This window comes from Ursus americanus, chromosome 35 (genome assembly GCF_024610735.1).
Source record: "Ursus americanus isolate L20-20 chromosome 35, mUrsAme1.1.p, whole genome shotgun sequence".
Taxonomy (NCBI): domain Eukaryota; kingdom Metazoa; phylum Chordata; class Mammalia; order Carnivora; family Ursidae; genus Ursus; species Ursus americanus.
Genome location: NC_142161.1, coordinates 17,546,804 through 17,569,777, shown reverse-complemented (window position 1 = coordinate 17,569,777; position 22,974 = coordinate 17,546,804). Strand labels below are relative to the sequence as shown.

General features: G+C 38.2%; 1 long non-coding RNA gene and 1 pseudogene across 9 annotated transcripts in view; one reads left to right on the top strand and one right to left on the bottom strand.

The window, feature by feature from the left end:
* Positions 1–22,974, top strand: part of LOC123793773 (uncharacterized) — a 601,572-nt gene that overhangs the window by 376,788 nt on the left and 201,810 nt on the right. For all 9 annotated transcript variants that reach the window (XR_015723052.1, XR_015723055.1, XR_015723048.1 and 6 more), the window contains one exon: positions 21,876–22,038. This is a non-coding gene — a long non-coding RNA (uncharacterized LOC123793773). The remainder of the gene's footprint in view (positions 1–21,875; positions 22,039–22,974) is intronic.
* Positions 12,347–14,159, bottom strand: LOC123793765 (heterogeneous nuclear ribonucleoprotein A1-like; annotated as a pseudogene).

Genomic DNA, 22,974 nt, shown 5'->3' with positions numbered 1-22,974 from the left:
AATGAAAGTATTTTTTTGGATGAGATTCACATTGAAATCCCTAGGCTTTGAGTAATGTGAGTTGTGACTTACCCAATCAGTTGAAGGCCTTAAGAGAAACAGAACTGACCTCTTTGAAAAAAGAGGGAATTTTGCCAGCAGACCACCTTTGGACTTGAAGTGCAAAATCAACTCTTCCCTGGGTCTCCAGGCTGCTGGCCCACCCTGCAGATTTTGAATTTGTCAGCTTCCACAATCATATGACCAAATTCCGTAGCTAGCTAGCAACAATACATTTATTGTTTTTTTTTCCCCCCTCTGGAGAACCCTGACTAATACAGATTATGAGAGACAAAGCTTATAGAGGCAGAAGAGACTTTTTCCTGAGTTTAAGACTCTATTCCCTTACTACCTGCTATTTTCCTTTTTAGGCAAAGAATTATATGGAGAGTCTGTGATGTTTCTGCAACTGAAAGAGGTTGGGGAAGCTTCTATAGAAAGGCAAATGGGTCCTTCTTTATATTCCTATGCTACTGCTGGTGGAATCCTGTATTTCCCCCAATCTCCCCAAATGGGAAGCTAGGTGTTGGAATCATTTATTGGTTCTAGTAATGAAACTCTTTGGCTGTTCCTACAAATTTTACATTACATTTGCTTAGATCTCCTAGTGTTTAGGAGGGAAGGTGTTCTCTCCACAACGTAAATAAAGAAGCGAACATCTTCCCTCAAAGACAGGATACAACCACGTCAGAGGAAGGAAGCTCCGGTCCCAAGACTGCTGGGAGAGGGGGGCTGGCTGTATTCAAACAGGTCTTCTATCTTCTCTTATACAGTCCTCACCAGTCTGGCTTAAGCACTGCCTCATCCATGAGGCTTTCTAAACTTGAATAGATTTCTTTCTATTCCACATTGTCCATCTCTACTCTTTTTCACAGAAAAACTTCTTGAGTTTCTCTGCAGCCTCACTTCACTTTCTTCCATACCTAACTCCATTCAGGCTTTGGTCCTCATTATACTACAAAGACCTCCCCAGTCAAGGTCACGCTTGAGCACTGTGTTGCCAGATTCAAAAGTCACTTCTAAGTTCTTGTCTTCTTTCACATCTCAGTCGCACTGATGATTCAGTTCTCCTTGAAACATGTTTTCTTTAGGCTTCTGTTGAGTAGAATTAAAATGGGGTTTCCTCCTAGCTCATTTGCTATTCCTTCAAAGATATCTTTGCAGATATTTCTGCTGCTTAACCTTGAAAACCTAGAGTATCCAAGAGCTCAGTCTTGTACTCTAATTACTCTGCATAAACAGGCCTATGGCTTTAAATACCATCCATATACCTCACAAATCTACTTCCACTGTGGCCTTTGCCCTGAAATCCAGGCTTGTATATCCAATTTCCTACGTCACATCTCTGCTAATTGCTCCCTATGTTTGTAATCCCTAATCTTTTCACACCTAGCTCCTTCTTCTTATTTAAATTTCAATTTATATAGTGTCTGTGTAAATATTATCAACTATATATCTCCCTGTCTATTTCTCATCTAGCTATTGTTTATCATCAATCACTCAATTTTAATTCTATGCATAACTTGTGACTATATATCTTTCTTTCCTTTTTTAAAAAAAAAATTCCAGTTAGTTAACATACAGTGTAATGTTAGTTTCAGGGGTACAATATAGTAATTCAACAATTCCATACAACACCTGGTGCTCATCACAAGTGCCTTACTTAATCCCCATCAGCCATTTAGTCCCTCCCCCCCCCCAAGAATCATCAGTGTGTTCTCTATAGTTAAGTGTCTGTTTCTTGGTCTCTCTTTTTTCCCCTTTGCTCATTTGTTTTGTTTCTTAAATTCCACACAGGAGTGAAATCATACAGTTTTTGTCTTTCTCTGACTGATATTTTGCTTAGCATTATACTCTCTGTCTCCATCCATGTCATTGTAAAATGGCAAGATTTCGTTCTTTTTATGGGTGAATAATATTCCATTATGTATAGATACCACCTCTTCTTTATCCATTCATCAATCGGAGGACACTTGAGCTGCTATATCTTGGCTATTGTAGATAATGCTGCTATAAACATCAGGGTGCATGTATATCTTTGAATTAGTGTTTCTGTATTCTTTGGGTAAATACCCAGTAGTGCTATTGCTGGATCATAGGGTAGTTCTATTTTTAACTTTCTGAGAAACCTCTAATACTGCTTTCCACAGTGGCTGCACCAGTTTTCATTCCTACCAGTAGTGCATGGGGGTTCCTTTTTCTCCACATACGCACCAACACCTGTTGTTTCTTGTGTTGTTAATTTTAGCCATTCTGAAAGGTGTGAGGTGATATCTCATTGAAGTTTTGATTTGCATTTCCATGATGGTAAGTGATGATGAACATCTTTATATATGTCTGTTGGCCATCTGTATTTCTTCTTTGGAGAAATGTCTGTTCATGTCTTCTGCCCATTTTTGATTAGATTATTTGGTTGTTGGGTATTGAGTTGTGTAAGTTCTTTATATATTTTGGATATTAACCCCTTATTGGATATTCAATTTGCAAATATCTTCTCCCATTCTGTAGGTTGCCTTTCAGTTTTGTGGATTGTTTCCTTTGCTGTGCAGAACCTTTTTATTTTGATGTAGACCCAATAGTTTATTTTTGCTTTTGTTTTCCTTGCCTCAGGAGACCTATCAAGAAAAATGTTGCTTCGGCCAATGTCAAAGAGTTATTGCCTGTGTTCTCTTCTAGGACTTTTATGGTTTCAGATCTCACTCTTAGGTCTTTAATCCATTTTGAATTTATTTTTTGTATGGTCTAAGAAAGTGGCCCAGTTTCATTCTTCTGCATGTTGCTGTCCAGTTTCCCCAACACCATTTGTTGAAGACCGTCTTTTTCCCATTGGATATTCTTTCCTGCTTTGTTGAAAATTAATTGACCATGTAGTTGTAGGTTTATTTCTAGGTTCTGTGTTCTGTTCTATTGATCTATGTGTCTATATTTGTGCCAGTACCACACTGTTTTTATTACTACAAATTTGTAATATAACTTGAGGTCCAGAATTGTGATGCCTCCAGCTTTGCTTTTCTTTTTCAAGATTGCTTTGTCTATTTGGGTTCTTTTGTGGTTCCATATAAATTTTAGAATTGTTTGTTCTAGTTCTGTGAAAAATGGTATTTTGATAGAGATTGCATTAAATGTGTAGATTGCTTTGGATTGTTTGGACATTTTAACAATAATTGTTCTTCCAGTCCACGAGCATGGAATGTCTTCCCATTTCTTTGTGTTGTATCAAGTTCTTTTTTTTTAAATTTTAAAAAAGATTTTATTTATTTGAGAGAGAGCATGCACATGAAAGTGCACAAGCGGGGGTACGGGCAGAGGGAGAGGGAAATGGAGACTCTCTGCTGTGCAGGGAGCCCTGATGTAGGGCTTGATCCCAGGACCCTGAGATCATGACTTGAGCCAAAGGCTCACTTAACTGACTAAGCCACTCAGGCACCTCTGTCTCAAGTTTTTTCATTGTTGTTTTATAGTTTTCAGAATAGAGGTCTTTTACCTCTTTGGTTACGTTTATTCCTAGGTATCTTATTATTTTTGGTGTAATTGTGAATGAGATTTTTTTCTTAATTTGTGTTTCTACTGCTTCATTATTGGTATATAGAAATGCAAGAGATTTCTGTATATTGTTTTTGTAACCTGCAACTCTACTGAATTTGTATTTCAGTTCTAGCAATTTTTTGGTGGACTCTTTTGGGTTTTGTATATATACTATCATGCCACCTGCAGATAGTGAAAGTTTTACTTCTTCCTTACCAATTTGGATGTCTCTTATTTATTTTTGTTGTCTAATTGCTGTGATTAGGCCTTACAGCATATGTTTAATAAGAGTAGTGAGAGTGGACATCTGTGTCTTGTTCTTGACCCTAAGGGAAAAGTTCTTGGTTTTCACCATTAAGGATGATGTTAGCTGTGGGATTTTCATATACAGCCTTTATCATGTGGAGGTATATTCCCTCTAAACCCACTTTGTTGAGGGTTTTTTTTTTTTTTTTAATCATGAATGGATATTGTACTTTGTCAAATACTTTTTCTGTGTCTGTTGAAATGATCATATGGTTCCTATCTTTTCTCTTATTGATGTGACATATTTTGTTGATTGATTTACGAATATTGAACCAATATTGCAACTGAGGAATAAATCCCACTTGGTCATGGTGAGTGACTTTTTAAATGTATTGTTGGATTCTGTTTGCTAGTATTTTGTTAAGGATCTTTGCATCTATGTTCATCAGAGATATTGGCCTGTAGTTCTCTTTTTTAGTGGTGTCTTTATCTGGTTTTGGTATCAGGGTAATGCTGGCCTCCTAGAATGAATTTGGAAGTTTTCCCTCCTCTTCTTTTTTTGGAGTAGTTTGAGAAGAATAGATATTAACTCTTCTTTAAATGTTTGGTAGAATTCTCTGTGAAGTCCTCTGGTCCTGGACTTTTGTTTGTTGGGAATTTTTTGATTAGTGAATTAGTTTCTTTGCTGATTATGGTCTGCTCAAATTTTCTATTTCTTCCTGTTTCAGTTTTTTGTCCAATTTGTTAGCATATAGTTTTTCATAATATTCTCTTATAATTTGTATTTCTGGAGTATTGGTTATTATTTCTCTTCCGTCATTTGTGATTTTATTGATTTTAGTCCTTTCTCTTTTTCTTGGTAAGTCTGGTTAGAGGATTTTCGATTTTTTTTTTTTAAGTTTTTCAAAGAACTAGCTCCTGGTTTCATTGATCTGTTATATTGTTTGTTTTGGTTTCTATATTATTTATTTCTGTCCTCGTCTTTATTTTTCCTTCCTTCTGCTGGTTTTAGGTTTTCTTTGTTGTTTATATATTTCTTGTTTACATATTTATTGTATTTTAGTTTCTACTACTTAAAGAAAATTCCCTGAGATTACAAGAGTACCTGACAGAGCAGAAGCCTAGCAAACATTTCTTGAATGACCTGATTGAGAGATTATCACTTATAGCTCACCGTTTAGCATCTCAGTTTCTACTACTATGGTATTTTGCTGTTATTCATGTATTTGTGTGGATATCTATATAAAGGTTGGGGTTACGTCCAAATGGTGTTTGGAAAGTGTTCCCATTTTTAGGCAGAAATGTGAGGTCTAGCGGTAGAAGGAACCAGTTACAAATTGCACAGGCTAGCGTACTTGGCCCTGCATTAACTCTCCATCCCCACCAACAGTTCTCTTATTTTGACATGTCTGTCTTAGGGATTGTCTTTCCTAATGCAGTCCTGATCTCTGTCACTTCCTCTGCCTGATGTTTCCAGTAAGGATGACCAGCTTCCAGCCCCTTGGTTGCTCCCTTTTGAGGGTGAGTGGAGCTAAAACCCACTACGATACTAGGAGCATTATCGATGCTTATTCGTCTTGGTAGCTGTCTTTATTTCTCCTTTACTTTTGAAGGATAATTTCACTGGATATAAAGTTCTAGGTTAATGGTTTCTTTCTTTTAACATTAATTTCGTGCCGCTCTTGCCTTACTTACATGGAATCCAACAAGAAGCCCACTGTAATTCTTATCCTTGTTCTTTCTAGTAAGGTTTTGTTTTGTTTTGCTTGTTTGTTTTTATCCCCCTTACTCCAGCTTTCTTAAAGATTTTCTCTGTGTCTTTGATTTTCGGTAGTTGAATATGATAGGCCTAGGTGTGTGTGTGTGTGTGTGTGTGTGTGTGTGTGTGTGTGTGTGTGTGTATTTACTTATTTATTTATTTATTTATCCTACTTGGTGGTCTCTGAGCTTCCTGGATCTGTGGTTTGGTGTCATTAATTATGGAATTCTCAGCCATTATTACTTCAAGTATTTCTCTTGCTCTTTTTACTTTTTTTTTTCTTCTTCTGGCATTTCAGTTATTTGTATGTTATTGCCTTTAGAAATTATCCCACAGTCCTTGGATGTTGTATTCTCACCCCTTTTTTCATTTTCTTTATATCTCAGTTTTGAACATTTCTACTGACCTATCTTTAAGTTCACTAATTCTTTCCTCAGCTGCATCCAGTATACTAATGAGCCCACCAAAGGCATTCTTCATTTCTGTTACAGTGGTTTTGATTTCTAGCATTTCTTTGTGATTCTTTCCTAGAATTTCCACTCCCTGATTATTCACTGGTTTTTGTCTACCGTTTCCATTAGAGCCCTTAGCATATTAATCATAGTTATTTGAAGTTCCAGACCAGGCCTGATAAAACCAACATCTGTGTCATACCAGAGTATGATTCTGATACTTGCTTTGTCTCTTCAGACTGTTTTTCCTCAGCTTTTAGTATACCTTGTAATTTATTTTTGCTGTTGCAAGGTGAACATGATGTACTGAGCTGAGGTAAATAGGCCCCTAGTATGAGGTTTTATGTTAATTTGGCTGGTATTTGGCTAAGTAGCAGAGGCTTCAATTCCTTTAGCTTTTTTTTTTTTTTTTTTTTTTTTTTTGGTGGTGGGGGGCAGTGCCCTGTTGTCTTTGGGTTTCCCTAAGAATTCCTTCTTAAATAGAGTCTCAGTCTTGAAGTTTTTTTCAGCTGAATCCGCTGTTATTACAGTGTTGGTGTGGTTGTAAGGTATGGAAGAGGGGAAACATTCTATAATGTTATGATTAAATATCAGTTGTTTAGTGGCCCTAGGTCTCTGGGCTTTGACTTTCACATGTGTATTTTAGCTTTCCTCCCCTTTCCTTTATATGAGATCAAGGCTAGAGGGGACTATAGTGAGAGAAATGCCCTACCTCTATGTGCAATAAGGCTCTAGAGAGTAGGCCTTGGTTATGGAGAACACTCTGGGCATATTTCACAGTGGTTACTCTTGCCCTCCCCTCACCATTGCCACAAGGTGATCTTTCTTGGCTCTTTACCATGAAAACCTGGTGGTCTTCCTGGAGGTGAAATTCATGAATGTGTGAGGGTCCTGTAAGAGCTGCAGGCCTCAGGATTTTCTCACTGTCAAGCTAGTTCATACGTAGCCTCCAGCAATTCATCAAAGTTTCCATTTAAATGTCTCTACCAATTTATGGCTTCTGTTACAGAGGAGCAGATCTCAGTTTTGGCTCTCCTGGATTTGACATGAGGTTTTGCCCTGCAATCTCAGTTCTTTGATATTTCCAAGAAAAGTCACTGATTTTCAGTCTGTTTAATATTTGCTTTTCCTAAGGGTGAGAGTGATGATTCTAAGCTTTTAACACATTGGAAACTGAACTGGAAGTCTTGGTATCTTTTATGGTATCTAGCACAGCATTCTTTTTTTTTTTTTTAATTTTTATTATGTTGTGTTAGTCACTATACAGTACATCCTTAGTTTTTGATGTAGTGTTCCATGATTCATTATTTGTATATAACACCCAGTGCACCATGCAATACGTGCCCTCCTTACTACCCATCATTGGCCTATCCCAATCCCCCATCCCCCTCCCCTCTGAAGCCTTCAGTTTGTTTCCCAGAGTCCATAGTCTCTCATGGTTCATTCCCCCTTCTGTTTACCCCCCCTCATTCTTCCCTTCCTTCTCCTACCGATCTTCCTGCTATTTCTTATGTTCCATAAATGAATGAAACCATATGATAATTGTCTTTCTCTGCTTGACTTATTTCACTTAGCATAATCTCCTCCAGTCCCATCCATGTTGCTGCAAATGTTGGGTAATCGTTCTCTCTGATAGCTGAGTAATATTCCATTGTATATATGGACCACATCTTAATCCAGTCATCTATTGAAGGGCATCTTGGCTCCTTCCACAGTTTCGCTATTGTGGACAATGCTGCTATGAACATTGGGGTGCACATGGCCCTTCTCTTCACTACATCTGTATCTTTGGGGTAAATACCCAGTAGTGCAATGGCTGGATCATAGGGTAGCTCAATTTTTAACTTTTTAAGGGACCGCCACACTGTTTTCCAAAGTGGCTGTACTAACTTGCATTCCCACCAACAGTGTAAGAGGGATCCCCTTTCTCCACATCCTCTCCAGCAATTGTTGTTTCCTGCCTTGTCAATTTTTGCCATTCTAACTGGTGTAAGGTGGTATCTCAATGTGGTTTTGATTTGAATTTCCCTGATGGCTAATGATTTTATTTATTTATTTATTTTTTTTTATAATGATTTTTTATTATATTATGTTAGTCACCATACAGTACATCCCCAGTTTTCGATGTAAGGCTCGATGATTCATTAGTTGTGTATAACACCCAGTGCACCATGCAATACGTGCCCTCCTTACTACCCATCATCGACCTATCCCATTCCCCCACCCCCCTCCCCTCTGTAGCCCTCTGTCTGTTTCTCATAGTCCATAGTCTCTCATGTTTCATTCCCCCTTCTGATTACCCCCCCATTTCTTTATCCCTTTCTTCCCCTACTGATCATTCTAGTTCTTATGTTCCATAGATGAGAGAAATCATATGATAGTTGTCTTTCTCTGCTTGACTTATTTCACTTAGCATTATCTCCTCCAGTGCCGTCCATGTTGTAGCAAATGTTGAGAACTCGTTCTTTCTGATTGCTGAGTAATATTCCATTGTATATATGGACCACAACTTCTTAATCCAGTCATCTGTTGCAGGGCATCTCGGCTCCTTCCACGATTTAGCTATTGTGGACATTGCTGCTATGAACATTGGGGTGCATATGGCCCTTCTCTTCACTATATCTGTATCTTTGGGGTAAACACCCAGTAGTGCAATGGCTGGATCATAGGGTAGCTCAATTTTTAACTTTTTAAGGGACCTCCACACTGTTTTCCAGAGTGGCTGTACCAACTTGTATTCCCACCAACAATGTAGGAGGGATCCCCTTTCTCCACATCCTCTCCAACAATTGTTGTTTCTTGCCTTGTCTATTTTTGCCATTCTAACTGGCGTAAGGTGGTATCTCAGTGTGGTTTTGATTTGAATTTCCTTGATGGCTAATGATTTTGAACATTTTTTCATGTGTCTGTTAGCCATTTGTATGTCTTCATTGGAAAAGTGTCTGTTCATATCTTCTGCCCATTTTTTGATTTGTTTATTTGTTTCTCGTGTATTGAGTTTGAGAAGTTCTTTGTAGATCTTGGATACCAGTCCTTTATCTGTAGTGTCATTTGCAAATATCTTCTCCCATTCCGTGGGCTGCCTCTTAGTTTTTCTGACTGTTTCCTTGGCTGTGCAGAAACTTTTAATCTTGATGAAGTCCCATAAATTCATTTTATCTTTTGTTTCTCTTGCCTGATGGCTAATGATTTTAAACATTTTTTCATGTGTCTGTTAGCCATTTGTATGTCTTCATTGGTAAAGTGTCTGTTCATATCTTCTGCCCATTTTTTGATATGATTATTTGTTTCTTGTGTATTGAGTTTGAGAAGTTCTTTGTAGATCTTGGATACAAGTCTTCTATATGTAGTGTCATTTGCAAATATCTTCTCCCATTCCGTGGGCTGCCTCTTGGTTTTTTTTACTGTTTCCTTGGCTGTGCAGAAGCTTTTGATCTTGATGAAGTCCCACAAGTTCATTTTTTCTTCTATTGTTCTTGCCTTTGAAGATGTGTCATGAAAAAGTTGCTGTGGCCGATGTCAAAGAGGTTGCAGCCTATGTTCTCCTCTAGGATTTTGATGGATTCCTGTCTCACATCAAGGTCTTTCATCCATTTGGAGTTTATCTTTGTGTATGGTGTGAGAGAGCGGTCAAGTTTCATTCTTTTGCATATAGCTGTCCAATTTTCCCAGTACCATTCATTGAAGAGACTGTCTTTTTTCCACTGGATGTTTTTTCCTGCTGTGTCAAAGATTAGTTGCCCATAAAGTCGAGGGTCCATTTCTGGGTTCTCTATTCTGTTCCATTGGTCTATGTGTCTATTTCTGTAGTACCGCATTCTATAGGCTTCAGCCCAGCATGGTTTGGCTTGTGTTTCCACCAGTGCTACTTGGCCCATTTCCCCCACGACTTCCCACAGCTGCATGGGACGCTCTTCTTGCCAAAGGAAAAGAGTTGGAGCTTTGGCATGTTGTATTTTAATGACTGCTGATCTCTGAAATATAGGTACTAACTTAGTACTTAAAGTGAATAAGGAATGACAGCCAAGATGAAGTCAGGGATTATCTTACTTAGCTTTTTGTTTCCTTTTTCCAGACATGTATATTTGCACCGTGGCCAAAAACCCTTCTCTCTTGGGCTGGAGCCTTAGCTTTCTCAGGAAAGTCCATTTCTGGTATCTCAAGTATATAGGACCTTCCCTGAGGTCTTGGTTTCTGGGATGTAGAGAGCCTTAAATTTCCTTATTTATGGTTTTTACTCAAAGGCAACATGTTTCCTCTCTTTTCTGTCTGTCCTTCCATCATTCACTCATTCCTTCCTTCCTACCTTCTTTTCTTCCTTTTTCTTTTAGTATTAGTATTTAGCATGTTTGTGTTAGGCTAAACATTTTGCTCCTTAATGGTAGCTTTTATCAGAATAAGATTATTTAGCTGAAGATGGCTGCCTGGTGAGACTTTTCAATACTGATTTGAAATGCAAATTAATACGAGCAATTACCAGATACTATACATGGTCTTAAAATGGAAGGCTTTAAATGACATTTCCCTGGCAATCCATGTGAATCCCGAAGATTAGGCATTCTCTTTATTCAATAGATTAAATATGCATCCAAAGCCCAGTTTGAGTTTGCCATCATATAGTCATATACTGTAGCCAGTTCTGAAATAAAGATGACCTTATCAAATAACAGTTATCTAAAGAATTACTTCCCACTTGGGAATATATATTTTGGAAAGAGAGGTACCTTATGTATTGGGATGGGTTCTGATGGCTTCAGAGGATGAAGACCATGTGACATTTTAGGGAGATGGATTTTCCCCCCTCAGTTTGAAATAGGAAACTAACATTTATTCAGTCTTTTTTTGTATCAAATGCTTTCTACTCATTCTATAGTCAGTGAATATTTATTGAGTGCTACCATGTTTAGGATATATACTTAATTGCTGGGGATGCAGGAGGGATGGGACAGACTCAGTCCCTTCTCTCATGAATCTTGTATTTTGGTTGGGAAAATAAAATGAATCCAGAGAATGATAAGTACCCTGATTGGGTTAGAGAATGGCTGGGTGAATGGGTAAGAAGAGGGTGCACATTAGATAAGGTAGAGCAAGTAAGGTCTTTTTGGAAGGTGGCATTTGCATTGAACTGTTAGAGAATCAGCCAACCACTCATTTTCTGATTTTTACAATGCAAGACAAAGGTAACATTAGTTAAGCTGGTACAGGTGAAGAAATAAATTACTCAACTAGATTAAGTAATTTCTCTAAAGTTATGCAGCCTTCAAATTGTAACCCCTTTGCCTCTAAAGCTGTTCACTGCCCATCACATCCCACAGGTATTTGTTCCCCAGCTGCCTCAGGCTTGGGCAGGAACAAGCTCTTTGTTGACCCAGTCTTGGACTTTAGACATGGAACAAAGAATTTCCTAAGAAAACTAAGGCAGAATCACCTATTTTTCAGTAAGAACATAAAAAAGAAGCAAAATCAGCCACTTAATTTTAATTACCTTTTCATAAAAAAAAGATATTTTAATATCAAAAACATTGAAGGGGTATTTTCTGAGATTAAAGAACATGAATCCAAATTAAATGAAATTAGCTTTATGAAACATTATTTTGTCTTTATTTTACTTATTTCACAAAGAACGACTAGAACCACAACATAAGTGGGTCTGTTTGAGAACTGATTTACTCAGTGATCTTGGGGGTTATCTCCAACCTTGAGAATCTTGGGTTGATGTAAATCTCCCAAGCTTGATGTGTGGAAGGGCAACACAGGGAGATGCTTTTCTGTGAGGACATAAACTTTCTGTTAATTGAATCAGTCCAGGAAAGTGTATGTCATTGTGACCTAAGTATTTTCAGTTTGAGTCTTTTCACTTGAAGTGTTTATCTATTTAAGAAAGAGAAGATGATGCATTCTCTATTCACTAAAAAGTTCAAACACAAAGCTCATTACAAAATAATTTACAAACTGTTTTCTGTAGGCAGTTACTGTCATTGGCTTGAAAAAGTTAAGAGATTAGATTCACTGCTTTTCTTATTAATTAAATAGAAAGTTAGAAATCCAGCATTATGATCAGACTATTACATTTAGCAATCAACAGCATGCATGCATGCAAAAACACAAAAAATCTACATTAAAATCCTTTGTTGGAATGCTTTACACTTTTCACAGAACAGAAGCTAAAATAACCTGTTATACAATTAGCCACAAATACAGTCCTCGAGTTTTTTGCCCATGCACATGAATATTGTCTAAAACATGTCTTCTTTGTAGCAGCGAGGCCCTGCCACCACTGTGCTTGGATGCATTCACAAATCTGTCGTAGTGCATAGCTTCCCTATTACTTCTCTGGCTCTCCTCTCCTGCTGAGCCTTTTTCCTGACAGTGATTAAAACCTTCTGCCACTGCCATAGCGCTTGATGCTGCTGGAACCACCTGAACCACCCTGGTTTCATGATTTGGCAAAGTATTGGCCTCCACCACCACAGGGGCCAGAGCTTCGGCCTCCAGAATTTCCTCTGCTCATGGGTCCAAAATTTGTAGATTGACTATGCTGATAGCCAAAATCATTATAGCTTCCACCACCTCCAAAGTTGCTTCCATCATTACCAAATCTGTTATAGCCATCCCTGCTGCCACCATATCCACCACCACCTTGACTGCCACCAAAGCCACCTCGTCCACTGATGTTTCCTCCATGACCAAAGTTGTCATTCCCACCAAAACTACCTCCACGACCACCACCAAAGTTTCCCAAACCACTTTGACCTCTTTGGCTGGATGAAGCACTAGCCATCTCTTGCTTAGATAGGGCTTTCACCGTTGTGGCCATTCACAGGATGGTATTTTTTATTTTTTATTTTTTTTTATGATTTTTTATTATATTATGTTAGTCACCATACAGTACATCCCCGGTTTCCGATGTAAGGCTCGATGATTCATTAGTTGTGTATAACACCCAGTGCACCATGCAATACATGCCCTCCTTACTACCCATCACTGGTCTATCCCATTCCCCCACCCCCCTCCCCTCTGAAGCCCTCAGTTTGTTTCTCAGAGTCCATAGTCTTTCATGCTTCATTCCCCCTTCTGATTACCCCCCTTTCTTTATCCCTTTCTTCTCCTACCAATCTTCCTAGTTTTTATGTTCCATAGATGAGAGAAATCATATGATAGTTGTCTTCCTCTGCTTGACTTATTTCACTTAGCATAATCTCCTCCAGTCCCATCCATGTTGCTGCAAATGTTGGGTAATCGTTCTTTCCGATGGCTGAGTAATATTCCATTGTATATATGGACCACAACTTCTTAATCCAGTCATCTGTTGAAGGGCATCTCAGCTCCTTCCACGATTTAGCTATTGTAGACAATGTTGCTATGAACATTGGGGTGCATATGGCCCTTCTCTTCACTACGTCTGTATCTTTGGGGTAAACACCCAGTAGTGCAATGGCTGGATCATAGGGTAGCTCAATTTTTAACTTTTTAAGGGACCTCCACACTGTTTTCCAGAGTGGCTGTACCAACTTGCATTCCCACCAACAATGTAGGAGGGATCCCCTTTCTCCACATCCTCTCCAACAATTGTTTCTTGCCTTGTCTATTTTTGCCATTCTAACTGGCATAAGTTGGTATCTCAGTGTGGTTTTGATTTGAATTTCCGGTATTTTTTAATGACAATCTCATCTACAGAGTCATGATCTTCAAATGTTAGAAAAGCAAAGTCTCTCTTCTTACCACTGCCTTGGTCGGTCATGATTTCAGCCACTTCAGTTTTCCCATTCTGTTCACAATAATCTCTCAGATGAGGTTCTTCAGTGTCTTCTTTAATGCCACCAACACAAATCTTCTTCACAGTTAAGTGGGTACCAGGTCTTTGAGAATCTTCTCTTGAGACAGCCCACAACTCTTCTATCCACCTCGTGTGGCCTTGGATTCATGGCTGCATCCACCTCCTCCACAGTGGCCTACGTGACAAACCCAAAGCCTTTGGAGCACTTGGTGTTTGGATCTCTCATGACCACGCAGTCTGTAAGTGTTCCCCATTGCTCAGAATGGCTCCTCAGACTCTCATTAGTTGTTTCAAAGCTCAAACCTCTAATGAAGAGCTTCTGCAGGTGTTCAGGCCCTTTGGGAGACTCTGGCTTAGACATGACGGCAGTGGGAGGAGACACTTTAACGATGCCTACTCGGTGGTGTCCACGGGCAGAAAGGGAACATTTGGATTTCTATGAATAGGAATGTATGTTTGTATATCTTTGTCATGAATATTCAAGTATTGATCAATTCATGATATTGCTATAATGTATTTTTTTCTTAACCATGAAACATAAACAAAACTAGAAAATGTAAAAGAATAAATACTATTTAAAATTCTGAGAAACATACTGATAACGTCAGAATAATTATGTAGAACAGCAGCAATAGCATCCTTGAGGCCATTTCTATAGTGTTTCAAGTACCTGACTGTGTCAGTTGTGCCAGAGTTCATCTCCTAGAGAGACAGGATAAGAAGTGTTGGGCTAAAGCCTCAAGGATCAATTGAAATTTCAGTTCTGTACGTAAGTAAAAATAGCAAAGGTACAGGCTGTTTGAGTGTCTGGCTCTTCTTTTTTTTTTTTTTTTTTTTTTTTGGTCAATATAACCATTATTATCTTCACACTATTCTATCTCCCTCTTTTAGGCTGGATAGCATGAGCTAAGAGCAATTGATTTCACAAAGCAATTGAAAGGATAAAGAGAAACACAAATTATGAAAAATGTACCAGACACAGGTGAATGCATACTACAATATTAATAAAGTTCTAAAATGCTTAAAATTAATTTGAAACTTTCCCTCTGATTGATATTTAATGTGGTTTTTTTTTTTTTTAATTTCAAAAGAAGTTAAGGATGGTACAAGGAAGAAGTGGGAAACCTATAAAGAAGCTAAATCGCTTGTAATCCCACTACTAGGGTCAGCACTATTAATGTTCTCCTGAATTCCTTTTAATCATTAAAACATATATGTAATATATAATATATATTATATATAATATATAATTCTGTTTTAATAAATAAATGTATAGTCATATAATAAATATTATATTTTATTATATATATTTCTAGATTGTATATATTATTAAAACAGAATTATAATAATTTTCTATCTTTCCATTAAATAATATTGTGAGGTATTTTACATAGTAAAACATATTTTTTGCAACAAATATTTTTAATACAGCTGCTTTATATGATGACCTAATACTTTTCACATAAAAATATTAAACTTTTTCTAATTAGTCCCCCACTCTTAGGCATTAGAGGTGTCTCTGATTTTCCCTTCTTAAAAATAATGCTACAATAAACATGATTCAATATACATCTGTTTGAAACGTTGAAATATTTCCTTAGATTAGATTTCCATAAGTAGAATTGCTATGTTAAAGAATGTGAACCCTGCTAAGAATCTTTCTAGCAGAAAAGTAGAAACAGTCTGCCAGTGTGGTCTAATAATTCACACTTTAACTGTACCTTCACCCCTACAGGTGTTATCATTGAAAAAATACATTTGAGAAGTTGATAGATGAAAAAAACTCATCATTCTATCAATCTGAATTTCTTCCCTTTTTTTCTTTTTTAGTGAGATTCATTCATGCATTCATTGATTAAAATTTCCACAAAACATCATTTTAGCAGGGCTGGCTTCAGCGGAGTGTGACCTGTACAGTTGCATGAGGCTCCAATGCTCAGAAGGGTCTTGTGCTTGGTTTAATGCTCTGTTGCCATCTTGGAATTCTTAAAAATTTTATCTTTGCACTTATGTTTTGTAAGTAAAGTCTGTTGGAACAGTGGAATGTGTGTGGGAGCAAGCAGAGGAAATAAATGCAATGTGCAAGTCCACTGCATATAGTGTTTGTGGTGTTCCATGAGCAGGGAGTTCTGGGGGACACAGGACACATGGGACTTCAGTAAGACTCAACATGCATACAAGGTAAGCATGAAACATCAAAAGTGGATGTGCTGACAGCTCCAGGTGGTCATGCTTTTTGTTTGTACCAGAGCTTACTTCTTTTTTGTTTTTTAAAGATTTTATTTATTTGATAGAGAGAGAAAGAGAGAGTGAGAAGGAGAACCAGACTCCCCCCTGAGCAGAGAGTGTGACCTGGGGCTTGATCCCAGGACCCCAAGATCATGACCTGAGCTGAAGGCAGATGCCCAACTGACTGAGCCGCCTAGGTGCCCTACTTCCTTTTTTTTCTTGAGTCTTTTCTTGCTCATGATAAGAAAGAGAATATTGTGATCCAAAGCAGGAGAGTAAATAGCCCTGGAATGAAATTGTGAATGCATAGTATTGTTCATCCAATGTACATAAGAACTATTTTTGATTCTCCTACTTCATGGGAATGGAAAAGACATATCTGCCAGCTCAATTCAGACATACCAGAGGCTATGTTAAAAATCTGCTTGTAATGACAGCACATCTGGTACATTAACTGCAGTTGAGGCTTCTACTTAGTTTAAGGTGGCATTAGTTAATTGTCATATGCTGTGATCCAGACTGCTATTTGCAGAGGACATACTGATGAATTAAATGGGAATATGATGGGGCTATCACTTCTGCACTGCTTACTCCATCGAGGGTGATGCTAATGTCTACTATTCTACCTAGGATGTAGTATATTTTTGTTTCACTGTCTTAGCTGAAAATGGAGAGTGGCAATTTCAGGGGTCTCCACTTTACCTTCATTAGTATAGTAGTTGTATTTATGGACAAAGGAATCTATATTAGGGTAGTATCGGTGTCTGAGTATGGCCAGTCCAATTATACATTTGGGAACTCAGAAAATAGCACTGGGTATGTCTGTGGACTCAGTGGACTCATTGCAGTTTGACCTTAGTCTAAGAATCCATTTATGTCCCAACTTCCACAGACCCCTACTCTAATAGGGGGGCTTTAATGGCATTTTGAGCCCTCGGTTATTAGTTTTTGGTTTTGATATTTGGGAAGTATTCTCTCCTCTTCAATTTTCTGGAAAAATTTGTGTAAAATTGGTATCATTTCTTCCTTAAATGTTTGGTAGAATTCACCAGGGAGACAACTGGTGAATAGAAGGATTTTAAAAATAAGTTTAATTTCTTGCTAGAACTCATACAGGAATTCAGCAAAGTGGCAGGATATAAAATCAATGCACAGAAATCAGTTGCATTTCTATACACTAGCAATGACACAGAAGAAAGAGAAATTAAAGAGTCGATCCCATTTACAGTTGCACCAAAACCCATAAGATACCTAGGAATAAACCTAACCAAAGAGGTAAAGGATCTGTACTCCGAAAACTATGGAACACTTATGAAAGAAATTGAGGAAGACACAAAGAAATGGAAAAATATACCATGCTCATGAATTGGAAGAACAAATATTGTTAAAATGTCTATGCTACCCAGAGCAATCTACACATTCAATGCAATCCCTATCAAAATACCATCAACATTTTCCACAGAGCTAGAACAAACAATCCTAAAATTTGTATGGAATGAGAAAAGACCCTGAACAGCCAGAGGAATGTTGAAAAAGAAAACCAAAGCTGGTGGTGTCACAATTCTGGACTTCAAGCTATATTGCAGAGCTGTAATCATCAAGACAGTATGGTACTGGCACAAACACAGACACATAGATCAATGGAACAGAATAGAGAAATGGACCCTCAACTCTGTGGTCAATTAATATTTGACAAAGCAGGAAAAAATATGCAATGGAAAAAAGACATTCTCTTCAACAAATGGGGTTGGGAGAACTGGACAGCCACATGCAGAAGAATGAAACTGGACCACTTTCTTACACCATCCACAAAAATAAATTCAGAATGGATGAAAGACCTCAGTGTGAGACAGGAAGCCACCCAAATCTTAGAGGAGAACACAGGCAGCAACCTCTTTGACCTCAGCCACAGCGACTTCTTGCTAGACATGCTAAGGCAAGGAAACAAGCAAAAATGAACTATTGGGACTTCACCAAGATAAAAAACTTTTGCACAGAAAAGGAAACAGTCAACAAAACCAAAAGAGAACCCACAGAATGGGAGAAGATATTTGCAAATGTCTTATCAGATAAAGGGCTAGTATCCAAAATCCATAAAGAACTTATCAAACTCAACACCCAAAAAAAACAAAGAATGTAGTCAGGAAATGGGCAGAAGACATGAACAGACATTTCTCCAAAGAAGTTATATAAATGGCCAGCAAACACATGAAAAAATGCTCAACATCTCTCGGCGTCAGGGAAATACGAATCAAAACCACAATGAGATACTACCTCACACCAGTAAGAATGGCCAAAATTAACAAGACAGGAAACAACAAGTGTTGGTGAGGATGTGGAGAAAGGGGAATGCTCTTACACTGCTGGTGGGAAGGCAAGCTGGTACAACCACTCTGGAAAACAGTATGGAGCTTCTTCAAGAGGTTAAAAATCGAGCTACCCTATGACCCAGCAATTGCGCTACTAGGTATTTACCTGAAAGATATAAACACAGTGATCTGAAGGGACAGCTGCACTCCAATGTTTATAGCAGCAGTGTCCACAATAGCCAAACTATGGAAGGAGCCCAGATGTCCACCAACAGATGAATGGATAAAGAAGCTGTGGTATATATATACAATGGAATACTACTCAGCCATCAAAAAATGAAATCTTCCCATTTGCAATGACATGGATGGAACTTGAGGGTATTATGCTGAGTGAAATAAGTCAATCAGAGAAAGACAATTATCATATGATTTCACTCGTATGTGGAATTTAAGAGGATCTTAGGGGAAGGGAAGGAAAAGAAAAATAAGACAAAACCAGAGGAGACAAACCATAAGAGAGTCTTAACTATAGGAAATAAACTAGGGTTGCCGGAGTGGAGGTGGGTGGGGGGAAGGGGTAACTGGGTGATGGGCATAAAGGAGGACACATGATGTGATGAGCACTGGGTGTTATATACAATTGATGAATCACTGAACTCTACTTCTGAAACTAGTCATACACTATATGCTAATTAATTGAATTTAAATAAAATTTAAAATAAAATTTAAAAATTAATTTCTTTAATTCATATGGGGTTATTCAAATAATAAGAAAGAGCTGGATGGTTCTTTGATGGAAAGCCTGGAGGAATCACTACTTTGTGTCTTGGCTACAGTGTTGCAGGGCCTTCTTCAAGGGGAACAGGCTCTTTTTCAATAGAGGGGTTCAGGGTCAGAGAGCTGGCTTGGGTCTGGAGATGGGCAAAGGATTATGACTTTTCATGGAGGCCAGATCTCAGCCTTCAGCTCATCCTTTCTTGATTTGTTTTGAGTATGTATGCAACACTCTTGTTGGCCATCCAGCTTCTTGCCTCTAGGAATATTTAAGAAGGGTATGTGAGCCATATCTATACATCCCTTTGAGTCAGGATCTCCAGGCTGCCATTCCAGTTTGTTCTCCATTTTGAGTAATTATGTCCACCTCATCTATGAGGGTTAAGGGGTACCTTTTGGCTTTTCCTAGTTTGGATTGCTATTATCCCTATTGCTGTTAAGGGGCCCAGTCCCCCAACGGTGTCTCTGATTATCAGTACTGGTCTGCAGAGTACTATCACACTTGAACTTTTCACTGATGCTGGTGACCTCATCTGAGCATTCCTTATTGCCTTGGCAATGGAGTGTTTTCTGGATGTCTAGAAACACAGTCAGCTGGTGGGTTTTTTTGATTATACAGTAGTTCTGTTTGAGCATGCCTATTTCTCTGAGCCCGTTGATTTCTTCCTCCACAGCCTGTCACAGCAATTCTGGCATACATGTAATGTGGGTTTAGAGGCTTCCTTTTTTCAAGCTTTGAAGAGCCATCCCATCAGCATATTTAAACCAACTTCAGAATCTCTTTCCATATTATTAAATTGAGGAACAGGGCGAGGGTCCACTCTTAAAAAATTCTCCCTTATCCAACTTTACATTCTTTATCTCCCTTCGGTCTACTTTGGTACCATCTGTCTTAGGTAGGGTTTCTAGAAGCATGAGATTCTTGTGCAAGTTATTTATGGAGGGAGTATTCTCTCGAGAAACCTGTAAGGGAGGGAGGGAAGCATGATAGAGCAGAGGAAGCCAAGCAAAGGTGTGTTTCAGAAGTCTAACCTTGGTTTAATCCCACAGGAGCTTGGAGTGTGAATGTTGTCATAGAACTTGTCCTTCCCAAGACAAGGGGGCTGTTATATCCTTCTATCGGCCAGCCACCCTGACCCTTAGGGTGGGTGGGGTGTAATGTCCCAATCATCTTAAGGCAGAGTGACTCTCGTCATCTGAGGACAGTTCTGCTGAGCAGGGTGCTAACGGGTGGGGAATGGGTGCACTGACCTAGTAAAGGGCTTCCAGATGGCACACCAAAACTCAAGTCAATTCTTATGGATATTCTCTGTATGCCTGGAGAGAATCTGTATACTTTGTTTCAGTACTGCCTACCATACAGCCATTTGGGATTGGAGAACAGGACTTTAAAAGGAATTTCTTTGAATACTTTCTACTTTGGTTTAGAAGGCATTTCATTGGATGTGTAAGTACCAAAATGGATTTGACCTGCTTTTAAACAGCTGAGCCACATGAGAGGAGACCCATTATGCAGATTTGTGAGGTTAATGATAATTTTGTGCATCATGAAAATGCATTGATTCAAAGATGTATTTTGCCCTAGATTTTTAAAATAAGGTGTTGAATTGCACAAACATTAAGCATTGTATGTATTTTGTTACTGCACAGAGTCTGAGGGTTAAACACTTAAGCTCTAAAAAAGCCCAAGGATTATTTTATTATCGTGCTTATAGATTAATCCATGCTTTTTCTGTGTAACTCTGATCCATTAATTTTCCTTGCTGTGCAGTATTCTATTGTATGAGGATGTCAGTTTATTTATTCCTTTGTAAATGGACATTTGGGTCATTTCCAATTTCAGGTTAATACAAATAATACTGCTGTGAGCATTTATATATATGCACTGGTGTTCCTGTGTTTATCTGGAGTATATTATATGTATGAGGGAGATTGTTGAGACATAGGAGAGGGTATCTTTGGTTTTGCCAGATAATAGAAAACTGTTTTCCAAAGTTGGACCTATTCGTCAACAATACTTGCTATTGTCAGAATTTTAAATTTTTTCTACTTTTGGTATATAGTGAAATCAGATTTTTAAAAATCATTGATATAAAATATGCTTATTAGCCATTTGGATTTTTTCTTTCATGAAGTGTCTGTTTAAATGAATCTATATCAGCCAAGTAAGTTTAAACAAGAGTAGGGGAGGAAAACTTTTCCCTTCTTTCCTTCTTGGTTCTTTGGCTGGCCTATTAATTAAATTGAAATAAGAGAAATTAACAGGAGAAAAACAAATTTAATTTTGTATTTATGGGAGTTTCACATAGACAGGAGAGGGTCAAAGAGAGTCAGGCAATTGAGGTTTATATCCCATCAAGAGCTAACGAGGAAGGGTGGGGGTCTGGGTATTTAAAGGGAAGGAATACAATTCACAGGAAGATGGAAAGAGCAAATGTTTAGTAGACAAATATTTGCCATGCCATATGGATAAGTCTTTCTTGTGTAAAAATAAAAGTTATCTTTGGTAATAGCTGTCTTCTAGGGTAGGTTCCCTATCTTTTATGTAGTTAAGGGGAAACTAAAAAGGTTTTCTTGAGTGTGTCAGGCCTTGATAGCCTTTACCTCAAATAATGCACATGTCAAAATGGCACATTCTGGAGCAGCCTGCCCCAAACCCCATCACACACCATGTCTCAATTTCCTCATCTAAGAATGGGGTAACAAAATCTGATTCTGACATCTTAACACAATAACACTGACTTGGCATCCCTACTTCTGTCCAGGGTGGAGAACTACATTTACCTGAATCACCTCTCCTGCATGGTTCCAAGTTACTGCGAATCAAAAGGGAAACTCACATGAAATTTGGAAGGTAGAAGCGAAGCAGAGGTATTTTGGAAGATTGGGAGAGACAAAGACAGTGATGGACAGACACAACGGTGTTTGGTGAGTACCAGGATCTTGTTCTCCTCCTGCTTTGCATTCTGCTCATTTTCCTGGCTGCTGGCCCTGCTGATCAACAAGGTCCCGAGACTCCTACAAGGCACTAGGTTCCGGGCCCACAACTATGATTTCCACAGAGGGAGAAACTTCCCCAAAGAAGATATTTCCACAGAAGACATAGATCATAGAATCTGTATAGTTGTTGAATTTCCCTAAAGTTCCCTTCTGTCACATGAACTGGCTAATATGAGTAGTGATTATTTTCTACTCAATCCTCTTATTTTCCACTTCCAGACCTTCATTTGCCCAGCTCCTATCACTTCTTAGTAGACTTTGATTTCTGTATTAAACTTATTTCTGTATAGCTTATAGCTCTGATATCCTGATTTAACTCTGATAGGATAGTTTTGATAGTGAAATAAACATGCAAAAGTTCTTTCAAAGGTTTAAATTGCCATTGGAATATAATTGTTGGGTTGAGTTCAATAATGTATTGCTGAGGTTCTTACACAGAGAAACAGAGGAGGTGACATTTAAAATGGTAAGGAAAGCAAGCCAGCATAGACTGTTATGGGCAGAGTGTTTCATGAAAATATTTTATTCTGTCATTTGTCTCACTCGGCTATTTGTTTGCTATCACACTGATGACAAAATAGTCCATCTAGCCTTCCTGTCCAGCTAGATTGTTTGGTAAGAAAGAGGTTGTAAAATAGACCTTAGAGACTTACAGGAGCTCTGAAGCATGTCAGGTGTCCTCAATGAAATATTTAAAGTGCAGAATATAGTCAAACATCCAGAGACACATATCAAGAACACCTGAAAAGATAAAGGTATCAGGTTAAAATGAAGCTTAAAAATATGTGAAAATACTCTATTATTGATTTCCTGGTTTTGGCTGCCCATGTGACACATTAAGGTCGATCTTGCTGTGGGTCATTT